The following is a 12,654-nucleotide window of genomic DNA, read 5'->3' as shown; positions in this document are numbered from 1 at the left end:
TAAATTTTCATGAATAAAATGTGTGTAATGTGCTTGATTTTGTTCAAATATTAACAGGAAAAAAATTGTATCACATTGGCATATGCATCACATTGAAAATGCATATTTTATTGATGGTAAAAAACTGGTATAATTACAAATATTTATTTTTACCAGCTACCCCTCTTCCTACTAGAGCACCCAGTGTCCTGTACATCTTCTGAAGGAAAGGGACCTCAGTTAGGAAGGAAGACTAATGAATCTTTTGATGCATGTGTCTTTACAGAGGAAGAGGTTCTAAGTCAGCTGTCTAAAATGAATACAAATAAGTCACAGGGGCCTGATGGGATACACCCAAAGCTATTAAAAGAGCTTAGCGGTAAACTAGCAAAATCATTAAAGGGGTTGTCCAAGTTATATTTATTGATGACCTATCCTCAGGATAGGTCATCAATATCAGATCGGCTGTGGTCCGACACCCCGCACCCCCTCCGATCAGCTGTTTGAAGAGAAGGCGTGCGCGGTGTCAGCGCTGTTTACCTTCTAGCCGTTGCATCTGCAGTGGTGAGCAGGTGTAATTACACCCAAGCCGTCCCATTCATTTCAATAGGAAGGCTTGGGTGTAATTACACCTGCTCACCACTGCAGATGCAACGGCTAGAAGGTAAACAGTGAAGAGGAGGCAGCGCTGACACCGCGCATGCCTTCTCTTCAAACAGCTGATCGGAGGGGGTGCTGCGTGTTGGACCCCCTCCGATCTGATATTGATGACCTATCCTGAGGATAGGTCATCAATAAATATAACTTGGACAACCCCTTTAACAGATTTATTTAACCCATCACTGGTAACAGGAGTTGTCCCAGAAGATTGGAAATTAGCAAATGTTGTGCCCATTTACAAGAAAGGTAGTAGGGAGGAATTGGGCAACTACAGGCCAGTAAGCCTGACATCAATAGTGGGGAAATTAATGGAAACCATACTTAAGGAGAGGATTGTGGAACATCTAAAATCCCATGGATTGAAAGATGAAAAACAGCATGGGTTTACTTCAGGGAGATCATGTCAAACTAATCTTATAGATTTTTTTGATTGGGTGACTAAAATAATAGATGGCGGAGGTGCAGTAGACATCGCTTATCTAGATTTTAGTAAAGCTTTTGATACTGTCCCACATAGAAGGCTTATCAATAAATTGCAGTCTTTGTGCTTGGACTCCCATATTGTTGAATGGATTAGGCAGTGGCTAAGGGACAGACAACAGAGGGTTGTAGTCAATGGAGTAAATTCAGACCATGGTCTTGTTACCAGTGGGGTACCTCAGGGATCTATTCTTGGACCCATATTGTTTAATATCTTTATCAGCGAAATTGCAGAAGGCCTCGATGGTAAGGTGTGTCTTTTTTCTGATGACAAAGATTTGTAACAGGGTTGATGTTTCTGGAGGGATACACCAAATGGAAAAGGATTTAGGAAAACTAGAGGAATGGTCAAAAATCTGGCAACTAAAATGTAATGTTGATAAGTGCAAGATAATGCACCTGGGGCGTAAAAACCCAGGAGCAGAATATAAAATCAGTGATACAGTCCTAACCTCAGTATCTGAGGAAAGGGATTTAGGGGTCATTATTTCAGAAGACTTAAAGGTAGGCAGACAATGTCATAGAGCAGCAGGAAAGGCTAGCAGAAAGCTTAGGTGTATGGGGAGAGGCATTACCAGTAGAAAGAGGGAGGTGCTTATGCCGCTCTAAAGAGCACTAGTGAGACCTCATTTGGAGTATTGTGCTCAGTACTGGAGACCATATCTCCAGAAGGATATTGATACTTTGGAGAGAGTACAGAGAAAAGCTACTAAACTAGTACATGGATTGCAGGATAAAACTTACCAGTAAAGATTAAAGGACCTTAACATGTATAGCTTGGAAAAAAGACGAGACAGTGGGGATATGATAGAAACTTTTAAATACATAAAGGGAATCAACAAGGTAAAAAAGGAGAGAATATTTAAAAGAAGAAAAACTGCTACAAGAGGACATCGTTTTAAATTAGAGGGGCAAAGGTTTAAAAGTAATATCAGGAAGTATTACTTTACTGAGAGAGTAGTGGATGCATGGAATAGCCTTCTGCAGAAGTGGTAGCTGCAAATACAGTGAAGGAGTTTAAGCATGCATGGGATAGGCATAAGGCCATCCTTCATATAAGATAGGGCCAGGGGCTATTCATAGTATTTAGTATATTAGGCAGACTACATGGGCCAAATGGTTCTTATCTGCCGACACATTCTATGTTTCTATGTTGCAAACCTGGTCAAGAACTATAGGAAACGTTTGACCTCCGTAATTGCAAACAAAGGCTTCTGTACCAAATATTAACACCGATTTTCTCAGGTGTTCAAATGCTTATGTTCAGCAGTGCAAGACAAATAAATTCTTAAAAAATCATACAATGTGATTTCCTGAAGTTCGCCAATGACCATCTGGATGAGCCAGGGGAGGCATGGGAGAAGGTCATGTGGTCAGATGAGACCAAAACTTTTTGGTATCAACTCCACTCGCAGTGTCTGGAGGAAGGACGACGAGTACAACCCCAAGAACACCATCCCAACTGTGAAGCATGGGGGTGGAAACATCATATTTTGGGGGTGCTTTTCTGCAAAGGGGACAGGACGACTGCACTGTATTGGGGCCAAGTATCACAAGATTTTGGCCAACAACCTCCTTCCCTCAGTTAGAGCATCGAAGATGGGTCGTGGCTGGGTCTTCCAGTATGACAATGACCAGAAACACACAGCCAGGTCAACTAAGGAATGGCTCCTTAAGAATCATTTCAAGGTCCTGGAGTGGCCTAGCTAGTCTCCAGATCTGAATACAATCGAAAATCTTTGGAGGGAACTGAAACTCAATGTAGCCCAGCGACAGCCCCGAAACCTAAAAGATCTGGAGAAGATCTGTATGACATCTGACCTCTGTAATTGCAAAGAAAGGTTTCTGTACCAAATATTAAGTTCTGTTTTCATATTGTATCAAATTCTTATTTCATGCAATAAAATGCAAATTCATTATTTAAAAAAAAAGTTGTACCTATGATAAAAATTACAGACTTCTCCATTCTTTGTAGGTGGGAAAACCTACAAAATCGCCAGTGTATCAAATACTTATTTTCTCCAATGTATTTCTAGAGTGCAATAATATTATAGGCTATAGCTACTAGAGAGAGATCGTTGATCCAGGGAGTTATTCTGATTGCCTGATTGGAGTCGGGAAGGAATTTTTTATTCCCCTAAAGTGAGGAAATTGGCTTCTACCTCACAGTTTTTTTTGCCTTCCTCTGGATCAACTTGCAGGATGACAGGCAGAACTGGATGGACAAGTGTCTTTTTTCGGCCTTATGTACTATGTTACTATGTATGTGCACCAAAAGGCTTTTTAAGCTACTCCCCACTTTTCTAAAGTGGTAAGAAAGGGGTGGGGCTCACCAGATTCACTATAACTTGCACCATAAACTGACGCAAGTTATGGATGAAGTCTTTTTTTTATTTCTTCATTCCAATATACACTCACAGGAATTTATAGACTGGAGTTTTACACCAGTCGATCATATCCCCTGCACTGCCTGGAGGATGCATCCAATTTATGGTGAGGCGCATGCTTTATCATAAATTAGTGTCACTGAATAAATTATTTACCCTTAAAATGTCACTTTAATTGAGAATATAAAAAAAATACCCACATCAAAAATAAGTATCTACAGTGGATATAAAAAGTCTACACACCGCTGTTAAAATGTCAGGTTTCTGGGATGTAAATAAATGAGACAAAGATAAATATTTTTATTACTTTTTCCACCTTTAATGTGACCTATAAACTAGGTAGAGGGAAGAAAAAATATAAAAATAAAATAATATGGTTGCATAAGTATGCACACCCTTAAACTAATGCATTGTTGAAGCACCTTTTGATTTATTACAGCACTCAGTCTTTTTGGGTATGAGTATCAGCTCGGCACATTTTGACTTGCCAAGGTTTGGCCACTCTTCTTTGCAAAAACACTCCAAATCTTTAAGATTGCGAGGGCATCTCCCCTGCACAGCCCTCTTCAGATCACCCCACAGATTTTCAATTGGATTCAGGTCTGGCTGGGCCATTCCAAAACGTTTATCTTCTTCTGGGGAAGCCATTCCTTTGTTAATTTGGATGTATGCTTTGGGTCGTTGTCATGTTGAAAGATGAAGTTCCTCTTTATGTTTAGCTTTCTAGGAGAAGCCTGAAGGTTTTGTGCCAATATTGACTGGTATTTGGAACTGTTCATAATTTCCTCTAGCTTAACTAAGGCCCAAGTTCCAGCTGAAGAAAAACAGCCCCAAAGCTGCCACCATCATGCTTTACTGTGGGTATGCTGTTCTTTTGGTGATGTGCAGTGTTGTTTTTGGGCCAAGCATATCTTTTGGAATTATGGCCAAAAAGTTCAACCTTGGTTTCATCAGACCATAACACCTTTTCCCACATGATTTTGGGAGACTTCAGATGTGTTTTTTCAAAATGTAGCCTGACTTGGATGTTTTTCTTCATAAGAAAAGGCTTTCGTCTTGCCACTCTACCCCATAGCCCAGAAATATGAAGAATAAGGGAGATTGATGTCACATGTATCACACAGCCAGTACTTGCCAGATATTCCTGCAGCTCCTTTAATGTTGCTGTAGGCCTCTTGGTAGCCTCCCAGACCAGTTTTCTTCTCGTCTTTTCAGCAATTTTGGAGGGACGTCCAGTTCTTGGTAATGTCCCTGTTGTGCCATATTTTCTCCTCTTGATGATGACTGTCTTCACTGTGTTCCATGGTATATCTAATGCCTTGCAAATTTCTTTTGTACCCTTCTCCTGACTGATACCTTTTAACAATGAGATCCCTCTGATGGTTTGGAAGCTCTCTGTGGACCATGGCTTTTGCTATGGAATGCGACTAAGAAAATTTCAGGAAAGACCAACTAGAGCAGCAGAACTTTATTTGGGGTTAATCAGAGGCACTTTAAATAATGGCAGGTGTATGCTGACTCCTTTTTAACATGATTTTGAATGGGATTGCTTAATTCTGAACACAGCTACATCACCAGTTATAAGAGGGTGTGCACATTATTTTTTTTTTTTTTGTTTTCTTTCCTCCACCTAAATGATTTATCTTTTTCTCATTTTTTTTACAGCACAGAAACCAAACATTTTAATAGGGGTGTGTAGACTTTTTATATCCACTGTATATAGAAAATGACTGTAAAGGAGAAAGTTATTATAATGTATAATGTTACATATATATAAAGACCAGGATGGGCAAGCTGTCCATCTTTCTAGCGAAATTAAAACTCTGGCTACATGTGGATCAAATAAAGAAATGGCAATAGGAGACTACTGCAAAAAAAAAAAAAAGTCAAGGGTCTCTAAACAGATAAAACCCAACCTAGTTGTTACAAATTAGGTAATTCTTTATTGTACCCAGCCTATATTTTGCACTTCTGTGCATTCAGCTCATATATTAGCACTTTAGTGTATTCAGCCTGCATACAGTACTTTAGTTCTTGGAACCTACACCAAAACAGTACATCAAACCGGATATACATGACAGTCTCCTCTCTATCCTTGTGTACTCAACCATTGTATATATAGTAGTATATGCATTCAGCCTGTACATAACACCTTGATATCAACTATAAAACCATTCAACCAGTCTATCAAATTGTTTTTAGACCAAAAATATAAATAAATACGTTTTTAAAACGAATAACCTACTTCAATATATACCAGATGAGAGTGTGCCATCACAACTATATCTTTCCAATTAGTTGTTACAAATATTAATGGTGTTAGATCCTTTCTTGATCAAATACATCGCTTTTAACCGGTCAGTTCACTTAATATTAAATTGCAGATTTCAATATATGTTGTATGTGATCTAGGATCACCAAATTCCCTCCTTTATATTCTGGTTTTATTATGATGTTATCATTCTAATACAGTCATGGCCCTTATTTCAGATTTGGTGAGATTTGGTCCCTAATCTACATTTTTGTGCTCTAGTTTCTCAAGTTCCTTAACAGCAATGCTAAGAAATAAATCTATGGTACTGGGAAGATCCTCCACAGGGATTCCCAGGGGGAGACTTTCTTTCATGTCATTGTTTTTAAAGAATTTGTGCCACTTCAATTTACGGCAAAATAAATGCATGTCCTTAACCCAATGGAAAGCATTGTACTTTGTGGTGGGAACAAAAGAGATACCCTTGGAGAGGATGCTAATTTCATCCTCAGTGAGCTTTCTACTTGAAAGATTAATGATTTGTCCCTCATCTGTTACAGGTATCTGTCTCCCCCCCCCCCCCCCCCCATACTCCAAAAAAAAAAATGATCCAGAGTGTCTTGAGGGTTGTGAGGAGTCTAGGTGTCTTGATGTATCTCTGTTTTGTGACCCCCATATTCTATATCTACCTCTAGTACAACCGCCTCTACCTCCTCTGGGCTTGAATTTACTGTATCTGACAGTCATCTTTTTCTCTGTAAGATTAAGATATGCGCTCCTTTCTCTAAACTCCAACAAATCCCTCCTAAATTGTTAATATTTTCGATCCTTTATGGAGGCATGGAACCTCTCCACTGATGTTTGCAAACTAGTCTCACGTTTTGAGAAATCTGGATCAGTCTTATATTTTAAGGTTTTTTCAATGATCCAATTTAATTCAGTTGATATTCTTGACAATGTTTATTTTTCTTCATTCAGAAGCAATTTCATTAAATTAATTTCGCTCTCAGTTAATGTCTGTTCCCATTTCTCAATTAGTTCAGGTGTCTGAGAACGTGCTGCAGGTACCAGTGGAATCCTCAACCCTTTTGGAACTATTTTAGCTTTTATATAGTTATCTAAGGACTGTGTTTTCCACCAGGATTTTATATTGCGCTTATATCCAACGTATAAATCCTTAAACAATATTTTAAGGTTAGAAAAAACTTGAGAGGTTTCAACTAGCCATTTATTTGTATTGATGGGCCCAGTTAAAAAGCTAGCCATACTTAACTTACAAAAACTCACTGCAAGGTTTTCAATATCACAGCTAGGTAAGTTATCACAATGTAGGGATATACTTTAATAGGCATAACTTATTACCACAAGTGTGGTTACTCACGGTACTTTGGACCTCGGTGATAGAGAAATATTGTTCACCATATATCTCAATGGAGGTACCTGAATGCCAGATGTTGCAGCATTATTCAATGAATCTTGAAGGCATCCAGGCGGGATACAGACAATAGAACCGAAAGAAAGAGGAAAAAAGGCCTCCCTATAATACCGTAAGTAAGGGCAAACAGAGAACCAATCATATAAACCTAAAAGTGTTGCTAAAAAAACAACCATGGAATGCCCAATAGAAATATAAATACTTTATTGAATCATCAATTGATCAAAAAATTCATAAAACATATTACACAGAATTACTATGGAGAATAATCAGAAAAACAACCTGAATGCAGTAGTCCCCCCCCCCCCGTCGGTGCCTCAAAAACCCGCCAAACAGATGGAATACATGTCTGTGCAATATGCAGTGAGGTGATTCACAAGTAGAAAGTATCAAATAAATATCCGCTACAAGTGACTGTGATGTTCAACTCACTGCACAGCCCAGTGGAGGGTTAAATGTGTAATAAAACAGCCCAAAATAGTAATACTATAGAGCACATAATCACATGACATCCACTTAGTAAATCCAAGTGGGATATGCCCATATACAACAAATCATAAATAACAGGCTGCAAAATAACAAACTCCTACACAATAGTATCCACTGGGAACGTGAACATAGCCCTTCATCATGTCTGTGGGTAAGACACCGAACACAGGGCAGACAAGAACCCCGACGCGCGTTTCGCCTCAGCTTCGTCAGGAGGATACAGACATTGGCTGAATCAAATCCGCTTTAGGCATCGGGATGCTATCCCTATTAGTCTCTGCCGTCCCTGCCCAAAAGAAGAGTAATCGCCCCGAAAGGGGCGGCCCCACTTTTCGGTGGCTGTTACCCCTCCTGAAAATCCCTACCTCTCCAGGAATTCCCATATATGATGATGCCTATATATTAGGTCAATGTCCCAACAATGCGTAATATCTCCAAATAACAAAACACCCCGAAGCGTTTCCCCTATATTCAATGTGTCGGTTCATCAGGGGACCAATACAATAAGGTGCACAAGGGCACTTTGATGAAGAAAGGCCAGTGGATGCACTGATCTGCGGCAAGAATTGGTTTACCTCCGCAGGTTTAAATATCCTTCACCTGATCAATGCCGACGTCTATCAAGGTCAGTTACACATGCGCCAGTGAAGCGCGCGCATCTCTATTGTGCATGCGCCAGCCCGATGCATAATCATGGGGCAAAATCAATTGCGCATGCACCCGCAAATGAATGCGAGCACTACTGCGCGTATGCCAGCTCAAAGATTGAAAGATACATACTCATGACGGGAAGCTTCAAATCGCCATACTGCATATGTGTTGGAGCAAGGTAGTATCGTTCCGTTTAATGCGATTTAGCGCTTAAACCGATTATTACGGCTTACAAATAATTAGACATATTGATGGCTATGTAAACAAATAAATAGGCACACAGGGGGAGGGAGGGGTTGGCGAAGGGCACCAAAAAAAAGAATGTTTTTGCCCAACTCAAAAAGGCTAAGAATAACTCAAACCAATACATGTGAATGGTTTTAATTATTTAAATCTCATAATGAACTTAATATCCTAATAAAATAAAGAAAAAAGGATGTGAAGGAGATGTTTAATATATATATATATATATATATATAAAAAAAATATATATATATATATATATATATATATATATATATAAAGCCCAGGATTTGCATACTGTCCATCTTTCTGGCCAAATTAAAACTCTGGCTACATGTGGATCCAATAAAGAAATGGGTAATAGGAGACTACTGCTAAAAAAAAGTCAAGGGTCTCCAAACAGATAAAACTCAACCTCGTTGTTACAAATTTTAATGGTGTTAGATCTTTCTTGACAAGATACGCCGCTTTTGACCAGTCAGTTCTTTATTGTTATTATGGTGGCCATATAGTGAAACCTACTTAAGATCTAATTGGGGAGACTTGGAATTTTAGATTACAGAAAACTAATAAATGACAATGTTTCATTAAGGCCCTGTGGATCTGAACATCCACTTAGTCTCTTACTGAAGGATCATTTTCTCTAGGTCTCCACCCCTTGTTTTGGATGCCCTTCGCGCCCCTCCCCCATGTATCTATTTATTTATTTACATAGCACCGCCATGGCCCACGATTGGTTGCAGGCAGCGTCAAAATGGATGATGACATCTAGGTACCTGAGCAGAGGTTGGAGACCACCGGAGCTGAGAGCCAGTGTTAGGAAGCAGGTAAGGGCCAGTTCACACTTCAGTTGTTTGGTCAGTTATTTCCATCAGTTATTGTAAGCCCAAACCAGTAGTGAAGGCTATTCAGGGGAAAGATGTTCTCCTGTTATGTGTTTTTGACCTGCATCTGGTTTTGGCTCACAATAATTGATGGAAATAACTGGTGTGAACTAAGCCTAAGAGCTCATGCAGACGGCCTTTGCTTGTCTGCAATATGTGGGCACCGACCGTGTGCCCCCCCATCACGGATCCACTTGAATGGGTCCGCAATCCAAAAGGAGCAGTGTGGAACGGAGGCACGGGAGCACTATGGAGTACTTCTGTGGGGTTTCTCTTCGTGCCTCTGCACCACAAAAAAATAGAACATGTTCTATTGCAGTGTGGACAGATCACAGACCCATTAAAGTTGCATGGGTCTGTTTCCATCTGCGGCAACTGCAAATTGCAGTCCCCAATGCACGGCTGGCACACGTTTGTGAGCATGAGCCCTAAGTGTGCTTCCTTTAGCAAGTTTGCCCAGGAGACCTGCTTAACTCTCTTAAATAATCAGAAAACACCTGAAAATAGTCACTGTTACCAGTGCTTTGTATATAGAGACAGTAGGGACATGGAGATAATGTGTTCTCTGCATTCAAAATAAAAAAAAGTAAATAACGAAAAGAAAGAAATATGAAAAAAGTAAAAATGAAAAAAAATGGATTTCTTTATTCACCGAAACGCTCAATGGCATTGAGTGTTGGGTGAATAGAGGAATCAACTTGTTTCACTGTATGCTGCCTTTCTTCCATAATTTGAGATAGATATGAGATGGGGGGTGCAGAGGACAGGTCCTGTACATTCTCTGCAGGCTGTCTCCCGTTCTGTTAGTCTGGGGTCTGGGCTGTCCAGGCTAAAGGAGGTTACCACAGTCACAGTGCAGTGCCTCTGGTGAGAGAGAGGAAGCGGGCAGGGCCAAGGCCTGTCTGCTGTGGAGTCGGGAAACCAGTGCTCCTTGCTGTACTGTCTGTGCTCTTCTCAGGTGCAGCCACCAGCTCGCCTCCACATCTGTCTGGGCAGCTCAGCAGGGGGCCCAATTTAGGGATTGGTTACACCCAAAGTGAAATGGTGCAGTTTAATGCAAAGCTCCGCTCTTAGCCAGGGAGAAGACGCTCCAGTTCTCGCGAGACTTCAGAGAACCAGTTCTCTGAAGTCTCGCGAGAACTGGAGTGTCTTTTCCCTGGCTAAGAGCGGAGCGCGCTGATTGGATGCGCTCCGTGCCAGGGAGAAGATGGAAGGCACGCCGGGGAGAACTTTTAAAGCCAGCCCATTTGAGGCTGGCTCATTAGCATAGACGGCGGGAAGTATTCCGGGGGGCATAGCGGACAAACGGGGGCACAGAATGAAAAAAGAATTAACGATCAAGAAATCATGGGGGCATGTAAGTAACGCTATGGTCTTAATTTAATTTTTTTTTTTAGGTGAAAGGTCCTCTTTAACCACTTCAACCCCGCTAGCTGAAACCCCCTTCATGACCAGAGCACTTTTTACACTTCGGCACTACAGTCCTTTCACCGTTTATCGCTCGGTCATGCAACTTACCACCCAAATGAATTTTACCTCCTTTTCTTCTCACTAATAAAGCTTTCATTTGGTGGTATTTTATTGCTGCTGACATTTTTACTTTTTTTGTTATTAATCAAAATTTAACGATTTTTTTGCAAAAAAATGACATTTTTCACTTTCAGCTGTAAAATTTTGCAAAAAAAACGACATCCATATATAAATTTTTCGCCAAATTTATTGTTCTACATGTCTTTGATAAAAAAAAAATGTTTGGGCAAAAAAAAAATGGTTTGGGTAAAAGTTATAGCGTTTACAAACTATGGTACAAAAATGTGAATTTCCGCTTTTTGAAGCAGCTCTGACTTTCTGAGCACCTGTCATGTTTCCTGAGGTTCTACAATGCCCAAACAGTAGAAAAACCCCACAAATGACCCCATTTCGGAAAGTAGACACCCTAAGGTATTCGCTGATGGGCATAGTGAGTTCATAGAACTTTTTATTTTTTGTCACAAGTTAGCGGAACATGATGATGATTTTATTTTTTTATTTTTTTCTTACAAAGTCTCAAATTCCACTAACTTGCGACAAAAAATAAAACATTCTAGGAACTCATCATGCCCCTCACAGAATACCTTTGGGTGTCTTCTTTCCAAAATGGGGTCACTTGTGGCGTAGTTATACTGCCCTGGCAATTTAGGGGCCCATATGTGTGAGAAGTACTTTGCAATCAAAATGTGTAAAAAATGACCGGTGAAATCCGAAAGGTGCACTTTGGAATATGTGCCCCTTTGCCCACCTTGGCAGCAAAAAAGTGTCACACATCTGGTATCGCCGTACTCAGGGGAAGTTGGGGAATGTGTTTTGGGGTGTCATTTTACATATACCCATGCTGGGTGAGATAAATATCTTGGCAAAAGACAACTTTTCCCATTTTTTAATACAAAGTTGGCATTTGACCAAGATATTTTTCTCACCTAGCATGGGTATATGTAAAATGACACCCCAAAACACATTCCCCAACTTCTCCTGAGTACGGAGATACCAGATGTGTCACACTTTTTTGCTGCCAAGGTGGGCAAAGGGGCACATATTCCAAAGTGCACCTTTCGGATTTCGCAGGCCATTTTTTACACATTTTGATTGCAAACTACTTCTCACACATATGGGCCCCTAAATTGCCAGGGCAGTATAACTACGCCACAAGTGACCCCATTTTGGAAAGAAGACACCCCAAGGTATTCCGTGAGGGGCATGGCGAGTTCCTAGAATTTTTTTTTTTTTGTCGCAAGTTAGTGGAATATGAGACTTTGTAAGGAAAAAAGAGAAAAAAAAAATCATCATTTTCCGCTAACTTGTGACAAAAAAATAAAATTCTAGGAACTCGCTGTGCCCCTCACGGAATACCTTGGGGTGTCTTCTTTCCAAAATGGGGTCACTTGTGGCGTAGTTATACTGCCCTGGCAATTTAGGGGGCCATATGTGTGAGAAGTACTTTGCAATCAAAATCTGTAAAAAATGACCGGTGAAATCCAAAAGGTGCACTTTGGAATATGTGCCCTTTTGCCCACTTTGGCATCAAAAAAGTGTCACACATCTGGTATCGCCGTACTCAGGAGAAGTTGGGGAATGTGTTTTGGGGTGTCATTTTACATATACCCATGCTGGGTGAGAGAAATATCTTGGCAAAAGACAACTTTTCCCATTTTTTTTATA

This window comes from Bufo gargarizans, chromosome 2 (genome assembly GCF_014858855.1).
Source record: "Bufo gargarizans isolate SCDJY-AF-19 chromosome 2, ASM1485885v1, whole genome shotgun sequence".
Classification (NCBI taxonomy): Eukaryota; Metazoa; Chordata; class Amphibia; order Anura; family Bufonidae; genus Bufo; species Bufo gargarizans.
This window is presented reverse-complemented; position numbering follows the sequence as displayed.